The following is a 14,533-nucleotide window of genomic DNA, read 5'->3' on the forward strand; positions in this document are numbered from 1 at the left end:
CATACACAATAAAGGAATAGGGTTCAGTGACTAATTATCGAGGGACATAATATAGAATGCCCAAAATATCGACTCCAAAATATTGAAGTACAGAATATAGAATCCCTATCTACAAACAGGTAAGTACTAAAATATTGAATCCAAAATATAGATTGTCAAAATATAGTTAACTAAAATATCGATTTTTTAAAAATGTATTAAAAATAATATAAAAGTAATTAAATATGAAAAACAATAAAATAAAACATACTTAAAATAATGTAAAAAAGCTCAAGTGTAAAAATAATAAATGTAATGTAAAAAAAAGTAGAGATTTTGTTGGATAGTGACAGGGTAAAAATGACTATTCCCACTCCAGTGAGTGCAAGAGTAGGGAAAGCGTTGGATAGCGTAGGGGTAAAAATTACTATTCCCACTCCAGTGAGTGCAAAAGTAGGGAAAACATTGGATAGCGTTGGGGTAAAAATTACTATTCCCACTCCAAAGAGTGCACCAGTAGGGAAAGCATTGGATAGCGGGAGGGTAAAAATGACTATTCATACTCCAGTGAGTGCAACAGTAGGGAAAGCGTTGGATAACATAGGGGCAAAAATTACTATTCCCACTCCAGTGAGTGCAACAGTAGGGAAAATTTTGGATAGCATAGGGGTAAAAATTACTATTCCCACACCAAAAAGTGCAACCGTGGGGAAAGCGTTGGATAACGGGAGGGTAAAAATTACTATTCCCACTCCAGAGAGTGCAACAGTAGGGAAAGCGTTGGATAGTGGGAGGGTAAAAATTACTATTCACATTCCAGAGAGTGCAACAGTAGGGAAAGCGTTGGATAGCGGAAGAGTAAAAAAAATACTATTCCCACTCCAGTGAGTGCAACAGTAGGGAAAGCTTTGGATAGCAGGAGGGTAAAAAATGCTATTCCCACGCCTGTGAGTGGAACAGTAGGGAAAGTGTTGGATAGCGTAGGGGTAAAAATTACTATTCCCACTCCAGTGAGTGCAAAAGTAGGGAAAACATTGGATAGCGTTGGGGTAAAAATTACTATTCCCACTCCAAAGAGTGCACCAGTAGGGAAAGCATTGGATAGCGGGAGGGTAAAAATGACTATTCATACTCCAGTGAGTGCAACAGTAGGAAAAGCGTTGGATAACATAGGGGTAAAAATAACTATTCCCACTCCAGTGAGTGCAACAGTAGGGAAAATTTTGGATAGCATAGGGGTAGAAATTACTATTCCCATACCAAAAAGTGCAACCGTGGGGAAAGCGTTGGATAACGGGAGGGTAAAAATTACTATTCCCACTCCAGAGAGTGTAACAGTAGGGAAAGCGTTGGATAGTGGGAGGGTAAAAATTACTATTCACATTCCAGAGAGTGCAACAGTAGGGAAAGCGTTGGATAGCGGAAGAGTAAAAAAAATACTATTCCCACTCCAGTGAGTGCAACAGTAGGGAAAGCTTTGGATAGCAGGAGGGTAAAAAATACTATTCCCACTCCTGTGAGTGGAACAGTAGCGAAAGCTTTGGATAGCGTAGGGGTAAAAATTACTATTCCCACTCCAGCGAGTGCAACAGTAGGGAAAGCATTGGATAGCGGGATGGTAAAAATGACTATTCCCACTCCAGTGAGTGCAACAGTAGGGAAAGCGTTGGATAGCGTAGGGGTAAAAATTACTATTCCCACTTCAGTGAGTGCAACAGTAGGGAAAGTGTTGGATAGCAGGAGGGTAAAAATTACTATTCCCACTCCAGAGAGTGCAACAGTAGGGAAAGCAATGGATAGCATAGGGGTAAAAATTACTATTCCCACTACTGAGAGTGCAACAGTAGGGAAAGTAATGATTTAATATTAAAATAGGATTAAATTATTATCAATACCAATACAAAATTAATAAAAATTAATTACCATTTAATAGAAATGAATTACCAATAACAAAATTCATTACCAATTAATAAAAATTAATAATTAATTATCAATACATATAAATACAAATAAATATTTACTTTATTACAATTACATTACTTCCCAACCTATTCCCCTATAAACCCGCTACAAATAATAAAAAATACAACAAACATGATGATCATTTAATCAATTAATACAAATTATTTACCAATTAATAAACATGTATTACCAATTAATACAAATTAATCACCAATTATTAATTAATTATCAAGCAATTAATTATCAATACATATAAATAAAAATAAATATTTACTGTATTACACTTAAATTACTTACTACCCTATTCCCCTATAAACCCACAATCCGCTCCAAATAATAAATAATACAATTAACATAATTATCAAGTAATCAAGTAATAACAATTAATTACAAATTATTAACAATTAATTACGAATTAATACGAATTAATTACCAATTAATAATTAATTATCAATAAATTAATTATCACTACATATAAAGAAAAATAACTATTTAATTTACTATAATCAAATTACTTCCCACCCTATTTTTCTATAAACCCACAACCCGCTACGGATTTAAATTAAACAAAAATTAAATGACATAACATTCATTACCCGAGGGGTCCAGTCTGAGGAGTAGCTAGGTGCCACACGGGTACCGGGCTTTTAGGGCGGTGTGCCAAGTAAACCTCCACCCCCCTCCTGTGACCCATGGTGCATTTTGCATTTAACCAAAAAGTGCGGAAATCCTCCTAAACCAGGAGTTACCAGGAATGAGCAATTGCTCCTTCCACTTTTGCACTTTTTTTCACCTTTAAAAATATTTTCACTTGCACGTCCCTAGGTAAGGGTGAGCCTTAGGGTGCTCATACCACCAGGGTTTATTACACTACATGAGTCCTGAAGAATGCCTGGTAAACTTACACCGTTTCATAGGCTGAAACATGTCGACTGATATTAATACTAATTGGAATTAACCAAACCATTTTTATTTGGCTAAAATTCCTAACACATAACTTTTTATCTGTGTCTGAGGGATCTATTAATAAAGTATTTTTGGATACTCATTAGACACTTTTAAAGTATTCTCACTGGACGCCTATTTCACGAAACCCGCTCCGCAGTAATTCTGGCGTTGCAGCACACCAAAAAGGTACTCAACCTTTTTGGTGGGGCCCGATGATGAAGCATGACACCGACAGGGTCGGTGTGTGAGGGCTTTCTTACCTACCTAAGTTGGGTCAGGTAATATCTATTCTCCTATTCTCTGCTCCTTCATGTGTATACCCTGCCATGACTGTGGACTGTTTGTTGGGTAATGACATTGAGCACACAACTTAGGGGCTGATTCTGATGCGGGTTGGAAATGCTTCCCAACTGAATTGGGTTGGAAATGGTTTTCAACCCACTTGGATCGCGACAGTCCGACCAACGGAGTACAATGCATCCGGATGCTTCCCGATCCGATTTGGTTGGACTCCCATTGACTTCAATGGGAGCATTTGTTCCTAACCGCATCATAATTGGGCCCTGGGTCGGTCCCGATCCGATTTGGAAGGAGCAAATGCCATTGGGAGGCCTTCCTAACCGTATCAAAATCAGGCCCTAGGTGGGAAAGCTTTCCAACCCTCATCAGAATCAGTCCCTCAGAAGTAAGTGGAGCTCAATGCTCATGTGGAGATGTTAGGGTTGCCTGACTGGATCTGTGCTACCACATGGTGCATGGCTGTCCAGGACGGGAGTCATAAAGTGTTTGTGTCTGGAACATAGGGCCCAGCTAGCTGCAAGGAAGGGGAGAGGCAGAGGGTGTGGGGACTGGCCCCTGAATGTACCTCCAGTGAAATGGATGGGGTAACTGTGGTGGCAGCCCTAAAGTCCACTGAGAAGGACATTGCTTCTCTTGGTGACCTGCCTGAGCTTGCTCGGTGGCATGTGGTAGGAGGAGTTCTGTAGGGCACGAAGGGAGTGCCCAACCCTTGTGGGCATGAGCTAACAACCTGAAGTCAAAGCAGCAGGTGATGCCTCTGGTAGTGACCACATTTACTGGGAGGACAACCTCTTTTACAGTAAGCCTAAGCTTCCTGGGCTTGAAACAGCAAGCCCTGGTGGTCCCTCAGTGCTACATCACCTTCCTACTGGAGCAGGCTCATGAACGTCCACTGGGAGGACACCTGGGCCAAGACGAGACTGTTGCAAGGCTTGTCCCCCACGTCCATTGGCCAAGGATCATGCATTCTGAAGGACTTATGTGACTCGCCAGGCCAGTGTGAAATCGGAGCTGGGGCATTCAAGACCCAAATGACTGAGTTATGGAAGCGAGCCCCCATTAACCTAGAAGCCAGACTGGAAGTCATGAAGGAGTGGTATGACAAACATTATGGCACTGTTGAGTTTCAACCTGGTCAGAAAGTGTGGATGATGGAGCTGGTAGAGCAAAAGACTGAGGGTGGGCGGCAAAGTCCGTTCCGCTCACAGAACTTGCGAAATTTCAGCATTTCTGCGTTCTGCACGGAACGTGAAAATGCCGAAACTTCTGCAGTCCGCGGCGAAACAGAATTCAGGGCATGAATGAGGTAATTAAACCTCAACAAGAAGTGATGAGGAGGCTGCTTTCTCCTCATGAGTTTCTCGAGCGCCATACCTGTGTAGTTCTTGTGACCAGGAGGGTGCTTTCTCCTCATCTGCTGCTGCTCTGATCGGCCTCTGGCCCTTTATAAACAAGAGGCATGTGAACTCGCATTGAAGCCCTGCCCATTTGGCCATGCCCCACACACACTATCGGTATGCACTGTCTTCCCACTATTTCCCCACTATGATGGACAGCTCATTCAAAGGACCTCGGTGCCATTTGGCGCGGTGGCAAACTTACACACATACATGGTCACTGGAGACAACTCTTCTGGCCCTTTAGGCATATGTCGTGTAGGGAAAAAGCACTATACATCTACCCAACGAGATACCACTTACTGATTAGCCAGTAGATTAGCCTGCATAGATTAAAACAGCGGGTGCAGCAAAATCTCCGCTAGCACACAAAATTCTGCGTGTTCGCGGAAATTTGGTGCCGTTTCACAGAAGCTTGCAGGAGGCACTTCCGCAAATTCCGCCCACCCCTACAAAAGACCCTCGCTGGAATGGGCCCTATGAGGTGATTAAAAGAAAGGGTAAGATCACCTACCTGGTGGATTTCAATATCCATAGGCAACCCCCGCAGGGTCCTGCATGTAAATCACCTCAAACCCCACTTTGAGAGGTCTGAGCTCACCATGCTGTTGGTGATAGATGGAGAAGAGTAATAGAAGAGTGAACCTCTCCCTGACCCCTCAGACTCCTAGGAGATGGAAGGGTCTGTGGAAGAAGTAATCCTTTCCCCTACTATTAACTCCTGAGCAGCAGAGAGACTGCCACCAAGTGTTGGGACAGTGCTCTTCTCTGTTCTCCCTTACCCCCAAAACATACCGCCTGCGTACCAATGATTTGGAAACAGGGGACAACCGCCCTGTTAAGAATACCTCTTTCAGGTTGTCATTTAAGGTGAGGTCCAGCATTAATGCTGGACTGTCCAAAATGCTGGAGTTGGGGGTGATGGAACTCTCAGTAGCCCCTGATCCAGCCCTGTGATTCTGGTACCAAAAGGTGCCTCACCAGACACAACAACTGACCTCCACAAGCTATTGTAATAAGAAATGAAATCAAGATAAATCAATCATAGAGCATGCCAGATGACAATCTCTTAGTTACATCGACAACACATGATATTATCCTCTTTCCATGCAAAACTTCAATCTCTTAATTAATTACATCAACAACATTTACAGCATCGATTATTAAATTTCCACAAGTGTCTATGTACTATCTGATGTTCTGTAAAAATGTAGTTAGCTATCTATGATTTGAGTACTTGAATGTCTAAACTTAAGCTAGACTTATGTGGGAAACCATGATGCTATAGAAAGCAACTCATTTCTAGCTTGTCATTCAGACCCAAAGGAGTCATGGTGTTGACTTTCTTTAGCCAGAAAATTTCTTTTTGTGATATAATGTTACTGGGATCTGATGTGCCTTTAGGCATCACAATTTCTAGAACCCGAAACCATAGTTGTGCGTTGTTATGGCATTGTTCTAACCAATGTACTACTAGATTGGCATTCATGTTCTTGTTGCGGATCATTCTGTTGTGTTCAGTAATTCTTATTTTAACATTTCCATCCGTTTAGCCAATGTAAATAAATGATCTTCATGGAATTGGAGCTTGACCATTGTTTAAGAGTTATTGTTTCTCCTGTTGTGAGATGTATGATTTTATTTCCTACTATGACATCATTACAATGAACACAATTATGGCATTTCCTCCTCATATCTTCCAGGTTAAAACTGGTTGGTTGGGTGCTTGGTGACAGCAAGTCCTTGATGCTTTTCATTCAAGTATATGCAAAAACTGGTCAATGATGAAATATCTTGCCGAATTATGGCACAGTTTGTATAGTTCCCAGCATTCTAGAAATGCCTTTTCAATGCATTCAATTTTCTGGAAAACTTGGAAATGGACACAAATTGATGCTTCTCAGGTTTAAACTGTTTGCTAAGTAGTTCATGATGTTCTTTCAATCTAATGCATTTTTCCACTTTCAGCACTGTTGACATTGGGTAACCTTAATGTAGATATCTCTGTCTGATCTTAGCAATGGCTGGTTCTCCCCTTTCTGTATTGGAACATATCCTTTTAACTCCTGTCATCTGAGAATAAGCAAATATTCCAGTAACTTAGGAGGGAGAAAGCTTTGAAAGCGTAAAGCATTAATTCTATCTGTCTGTTTTGTGAACATGCTGGTGTTTAGTTCCATGTTCCTTTTTTCAATCCATACATCCAGAAATGCCAAACTGGTTCTACTGATGGTATGGGTATTAGGCCATTTGGGGACTACGAAAATCGAAGGATTATTTGGACAATCATTTGGATTGTTGTTATTCTTCAAATACAATGGTCCCTGACTAAGGGTCCCAAAATGCACAGGGCAGAGATAAACATCGATGTGGAATTCACAGATCAAGAAACAACTATTAATCATTATTCACAGAATGTTGTTACGCTATATTTACATTTTTTAAATTGATGTTACAAATGTAAATATGACCTTGTGAGTTTGTTCAATGTAACTTGAATACATATGTATGAATAAATTAAGAAAACCTTTATGTAAAGGCTCTTTATGTAAAAGATATTGTGATTAAGAAGAAGAATTGTTATTTTGGTTGATTTGGTGTTATTTGGATGTTAAATACACAGAACAGTGCACAAAGGTTTCTCAGGAAAGCATTAATCTGAGATACTTCTGCATATACATGTAACTGTGCCACATATGGCAAATTGTATGTCCTCTGAAGATACATACGACACAGACTCTCAGTCACATGTACACGTATATCTCAATCTTAAACACACATGTTTATTCATCCCCAAAGACCACACTCTCGCTGACAAACTGTCATAGTGCACCTAGTAAAGATTTTGTTCAAATCATAGTATCTGGCTCTAGGGACATTAGGCATAGAGTCAATGAAGCTGTAAGATGGGGATGTCTGATAGCAATGCATTAGTTTGCTTAGCTTTCAGTAGCTCACAATGATTTTCGCTGATCAGATGTAGCTCTCACTTTAGAAAAGGTTAGAGTCCCCTGCTCGAGGGGTTTAGGGGAGTCAGAGTATGAATCCTGAACTAGAAAACATCTCAAGCATTTTTCATATTGCTGACATAGCCATAATCGAGGTAAATGCTGGGATATTTTAGACAGACACCTGTGGGATAAACAAGGTGGGGGTGAGGTCTATACCACTAGGCTAGCAGGGAGCCAACCAGTCTCTCACACCCTCATAGAATATACAAGAAGTATCAAGGTGTGATGGTCAACAATACTGTGCAATGTCTCTAAACATGAAGCAGGACTGCCACTGCAATCACACTAGAACATCAGCGATAGTTGGATGCCCATTAACATTGCTCAAGACCATTATAGGACTTATAATTTCCTTTTAGGTGTGCAGCCAACAAATATCATCAAGACAAACCTCAATTTCGTCAGAAAGCAAGGCTTCAACAAGGTGCCAAATGACCAATGCCTCCCTCATGCAAGGAGCCTTCACTCAACTCCTAAAACTGCACAAATTATTCCAATGATGAAGAACTCCAACCTGAACACAAATATAATCTCAAAATACATGATGGTTTCCATTTCACCTTGTCTACAGAAAGTTTTCAGCTTTGTGCCTCTTAACAACTGATGACTAACATCAATGGCATCATCTAGGGGCAAATTATCTATCTGGTGTCTGTTCTAGCTTCGGTACTGAGAGCGCTACATTGAAAGTTCTAGATGACATTCATCATTTGATTGGAAGAGGGAGACACAGGTTTACTGACCTTACTTAACCTGTTTGTAGTGTTTGACACTGTTGATCACCATAGGCAGCTTCACACAATAGAACACAGAATGGACTTTCAAATTACGTTCTGGTTGTCCTCCTGTATCTTCCAGTGAGAACAAAAAGTAAAAATTGATAAGCAGAAGTCAAGGAAGCCACCAAAGAGGTGGTGTACATGAAAGGGCCATTGTGATCTGTATCTGGAACTACATGGTTTTTTCCATATCTGAGATGGGGGTCACAAGACACCATTTTGCACTCAACACATAAGTGAAACTAAAGGTGTAGTCCATTCGTAGCATACTCATTCAGAGTCCCTGGGGAAGTTTCATAAAACATGTGCTGTAGGCCAATCCTAGAGAGGTCAAAGCATTCTGTGGCAGGGCCAATGTCAACCACTTAACAATTAAACAGCAAAATTGCATGTATACGCCCCTAATTTGGGCCTCTACTGGTGCAAATTCTCTGTTTCAGAATAGAATCCCTGAATTACTGCTCAAATGTAGTCTGGATCCAGATGTCACTGTAGAGAGACTGTGGAGCTCTAAATGTTATTTGTGAGATGTTCCATGTGGAAGTTTTTCCCAAAGCCGAGCCCTATAAATGAAGCATCCATATAATTGTCCATTACTTGTATGCACGTAATGGAGTGGACAAGCATTGATAGGGCTCATATATAGGATAAATGGTGTACATAGCTGGTCTGTAACCTGTTTGAAATCATGGGAGTACATTTGGTTCTGCAACCTATTCCTGTAGGTATTTCTACCCCTGCATCTGTATTGGATATAAGCCTGTCATTTGCTGAGTCATTCTTGGATATGGGATTGAAGATAGCTCTCTTCGAGAGATTGGAAGGATAGCACTGAAATAACACTTCCCTGGACAAGGCCTGATTTGAGGGTTTGCTGGGGTAAACCTGGCAGACTACTACCTGTCAAATTTAGAGATGACCACTGGCACAGCTGTAATCTCTGTACCATAAAGGGAAATGCAGCCACTATGGTACATTTAAATGTATTGAAAGTGTGGTGGATGGCTGTAACTGGATTTTATGGCCGTTCATCGTACATTCACATTTTTTTGCAAGGGCCTGCACCCTGTAAATCTTGGCTATCGCTAGTTGTAGTTTCCTCTCCTCCTTCTTGTCGGCAGGCTCCTCTGGGGACAGGTTCTTTGATGGCACACTGCTGTCTGGTCTAAGGTGGACTTCCCGCTCTGTAAGAAAAATTGCTTTTCCCATTGAGTGCATGGCAAGACCTTCTGTCAGGTCCTGCTCTGATCCTACCTCAAACTCAGATCTCTTCTTCTCGTCCACTTCTCCTCCTGAGTAGGATGCTGCCCTGCTCTTAGGGATTTCTAAAGCTCTGCCATCTTAGCACTTCACTTATGGAACATCCTTCTCTCCTGGCAGAACCCTATGAGCTGGGCCACTGTGTAGGCCTCCAGGTTGGCTAGCTCAAATTCCATATTGCCAGGTAGGACCACAGACATTGCAGATGAAATGGGACTTGGGCAAAAAGACTTTGGAAAAATCAAAAGATGTCAGATATGGGAGAATTAAAAAGGCTTGCATTGATATCAGTATAGAGTTGTAGTGAACAATGAGTTATTATATGGTATTGCACAAACACAAGTCCCATCCTCACCGCTGATCACCAGTGTTAGAAATGGGAGCGTCCGCCTCCCCCCTTCCGCTCAAATGCCACCGAGATCATCTGCGGCGTACACAAGGGCTCTTCCCTCAGCCCGACGTTGTTCAACATTTACTTGGCACCCCTCGCCCACGTCGCCAGACAGCACGACTTCAACATAATCTCCTACGCCGACGACACCCAGCTGATCCTCTCCCTCACCAAAGACCCTCACACCGCAAAGACTAACCTCCACGAAGGAATGAAGGCCATCGCCGAATGGATGAAGAACAGCTGGCTGAAGCTGAACTCAGACAAGACGGAGATCCTCATCCTCGGACCCACCCCTTCAGCCGAGGATGACTCCTGGTAGCTCGCCACACTGGGAACATCTCCAACACCCACCTACCATGCACACAACCTAGAGATCATCCTCAACTCCACCCTCTCCATGACTAAGCAGGTAAACGCTGTCTCCTCATCCTGCTTCAACACTCTCCACATGCTCCGCAGGATCTTCAAATGGATCCCCATAGAAACTAGAAAAACAGTCACCCAGGCCCTCGTCACCAGCAGATGGGACTACGGAAACGCACTCTATGCAGGAACATCGGCCAAACTCCTGAGACAACTGCAACGCATCCAGAACACCTCGGTACGTCTGATCCTCGACATCCCCCGCTGCAGTCACATCACACCCCACCTGTGGAGCCTGCACTGACTCCCCCTCAGCAAGAGGATAACCTTCAAGCTCCTCATCCACGCACACAAACCTCAACAGACGACTCAGCTTCTACACCCCCTCTCGCCATCTCCGCTCCGCCGGCACCGCCCTCGCCACCATCCCCCGCATCCGAAGAACGACCACCGGCAGCAGATCTTTCTCCCACCGTGCCGCCAAGACCTGGAACACCCTCCCTACCAACCTATGGCAGACCCAAGACCTACTGGCCTTCAGAAGACTCCTCAAGACCTGGCTCTTCGATCAGTAGCAGCACCCTCCTCCCCCCCCAGCGACTTGAGACCCTCACAGGCATGTACTGCGCTTTAGAAGTGTCCTCATTGATTGATTGATTCCCGGTTGGCTGAGTTATGCACCCAAGCCAGGCAGGAACCACCACTCTAGTCAAGACAAGCTAGATACACACTAAAAGATAACCTGTGCTCACTCTCTGGTGGCTTGGCACAGAGAAATCAGGTTTATCTAAAGAGGCAATGTGTAAAGTACTTGTGCAAAACGCACAGAAATTAACATAATGAATATACCATAAAATAGAGTCCACACAGGTTTAGAAAAAAAACAGATTATTATGTTCTGAACAAAAAAAGACCAGAATGATTGACAAAACTCCAATGGATAGAAGTTGAGATATTGCATTTTGAAGTATTAAATGCAGCAAAGTGCTTGAAACAAGTAGAACTAAAAAGGTTACTTTAATTCTCCTGTCGCTTACCACCGGGGGGAAAAGGAAGGCCCGAATTTACCCGATCTACCCCAATTTTTTAAAAATCCCCAAGATTCGGAAAAAACTAAAACTGGTGACGGCGCAGTATTTTGCGGAGAACGCTGGCACAGTGGTGTCACCTTCCACCCTATGGGAGGCATACAAAACGGTCCTCAGGGGGGCGGCCATTTCCACAATTACGGGACACAAACGGGACTCACGGAAGGACCTCGCAGACTTAGAACTTGCACTCAACACAGCAAATACTGCGCACATGGCAGACCCCTCCCCGTCCACGACACACACCCTCAAGATTAGACAACAACAATACCTAGCACACCTCAAAACGACTGAGAAAGGGTACATAGCAAACACTCGCCATAGGGTTTACGATGTGGGAGATAAAGCGGGTCGTATGCTGGCCTGGTTGGATAAGAGAGGGAATGGAGCGAGAGGTATTCAAAGGCTTCACACAGAAGAGGGGCGAACACTGATACACCCAGAAGAAATAGTTTGCGAGTTAGCGAGACACTATCGGGCGATATACACACCAGAACGTAGGGTCACACGACAGATGGCAACGGCAACTCTCGCAGACATTACTATCCCCAGCATCGCACAAGAGGATAGGGACGTCCTAGAACTAGACCCGACGGAGGAAGAGATCCAGCTGGCAATCCAGGCGCTGCAGTCCGGTAAAGCACTGGGCCCTAACGGGATACCGGTAGAGTGGTACAAGTCCATGGCCCCAGACCTCAGTGCTCCACTACTGGCCATGTATTTAGAAAGCAGGGACAGACTAGAGCTGCCGCTCGACCAGCGCACGGCGACGATTGTAACGATTCCCAAACCGGGGAAACCCCCGACAGAATGTACCTCGTATCGCCCGATATCATTATTGAACATTGAGGCCAAGATACTAGCTAAACTTCTAGCTACCCGCCTACTGCCCCACCTCCATACCCTGATCCACCCTGATCAGTCGGGCTTTATGCCCCATAGAAGCACTGCAATGAACCTAAGGCGAGTACACGGAGTGTTGGCCCGAGCGCACCTCCTCACGGAACAGGCTGTGATTCTCTCTCTCGACGCTAAAATGGCGTTCGACTTGGTAGAGTGGGAATACCTCTTCATGGTACTGGAGCGTATGGGATTTGGGCCAAAATACATAGAATGGGTACGACTGCTTTACACAAAACCCGTCGCGCAGGTAGTGGCCAACGGCCACATTTCGCCGAGTTTCCCACTGGGCAGAGGGACTAGACAGGGCTGCCCCCTGTCCCCCCTACTCTTCGCACTGGTGCTCGAACCTCTGGCCATACAGATCAGATCCACACCCCTGTTTGCGGGAATCAAATGGGAGGAGGGGTGGGAAGACAAAGTCTCGCTTTACGCGGACGACATGCTCATTTACATGACCACACCTGACACCGGCATCCCAGCCCTTCTAGACTTGTGTGACACACACGGGCGAACATCGGGCTACACTCTAAATTGGTCAAAATCCACCCTATATACGTTGAAAGGTCCGGCGCCGAGAATACAGGAGAACTGTCCGCTGCTTACGGCATCGACTTCTTTCAAATACTTAGGTATTGTTATCACAAGCGGGGAAGCAGACTTTTTTGTTCGCAACCTGAAGCCACCCATAGATCGCCTGCGAGCAGATGTTAAACACTGGGCGGCCTTGCCCCTGACCCTACTGGGAAGGGCGGCATTATACAAAATGATGGCCCTCCCGAGGCTCCTCTATGTCCTCGAAAATACTCCCCACCTGGTTCCACCGCGCTACTTTCAACAAATTGTGGCACTGGTTACTGTCCTGCTCTGGAATACGGGTCCGGCACGTATAGCGTACGACAAGCTTGTAAAAAGCTGGTACGAGGGGGGCATAGCGCTCCCCAACATTCAGCTATATTATTGGGCTGCCCAACTCAAAATTATAAACTACTGGATTCACGCCCCGAAAGACGACCCGGCCTACCGGGCGGATTGGTCGCAACTTGGGACGGACTGTATGTTGTCTGTGCTCTACAACAAGTCACAACTGAAGACCCTGAATGGCCCGACCAAACACACGGCGACCCTCTGGCACATGGCACAGGCCCGTCTAGGATGGGCAGGCCGAATCACAAAAATGACCCCCTTGTGGGACACAAAGACACTGGGAAACCTGAGGGGCTGTAAGGGGTTTGAGCGATGGGATTCCATTGGCATCTCTACAGTAGGAGACCTCTGGGACAATGACACAGTAATACCGCTTCCGCACCTACAACAACAGTACAATCTTGGCCCCACCGAGACATTTCGATATGTCCAAATTAGACATGCACTACTGCAAGCAATCCCTACAGGTACCACTATACCGGACTCCTCCCCACTGGAGGACAGACTGCTAACGGAATTCATGCTCCAAAGCGCCACCTCCCTCACTTATAAAAAGCTGCTTAACAATCTTAAAGATCCAACGCTAAAACTTAAAGAAAAATGGGAAAGGGAACTAGGTGAGACAGATGAATTCGAATGGAATGAGGCGCTGGCCTCCCCGAAAGAGGTCGGAATTTCTAGTAGGCTCAGATTGGTACAACTTAAAATCCTGCACCGCATATACTACACCAGGACACTGCTGCACACAATACAGAAAGCACCACACCCCTTTTGTTTGAGAGGCTGTGGGGAGGAGGGTACACTTATACACACACTATGGGAATGCCCGCGAATACGCGAATTCTGGAGGCAGATACTCCGTTCCATCTCCCAGGCCCTTAAACTCTCCATATTACCTGAACCGCGCAAATGCCTTCTAAACATCTGGGACCCCAACGACTTGGGTAGATACGAACTGATTTGGGCGTCATTGGCTATGACAGTGGCTAAGCGGGATATAGCGCAGAAATGGGGGGCGCCAGACGTTCCCACTGCAAGTAGATGGGCCAAGAACATGGACGTCCTCATGGTGACGGAAAGAGCAGTTTACGTGCTTCGAGCAGCGCCACGGAAGTGGAACAAGGTCTGGGCGGCATGGAACAGATACAGAGGGGAGTTATGTGAACCCCTGCCAGAGGGGGAAGACTCAGACTCGGAGGGGGAGGAGGAATAACTGAATGCAGGC

The sequence above is a fragment of the Lissotriton vulgaris genome, chromosome 6 (assembly GCF_964263255.1).
Source record: "Lissotriton vulgaris chromosome 6, aLisVul1.2, whole genome shotgun sequence".
Classification (NCBI taxonomy): Eukaryota; Metazoa; Chordata; class Amphibia; order Caudata; family Salamandridae; genus Lissotriton; species Lissotriton vulgaris.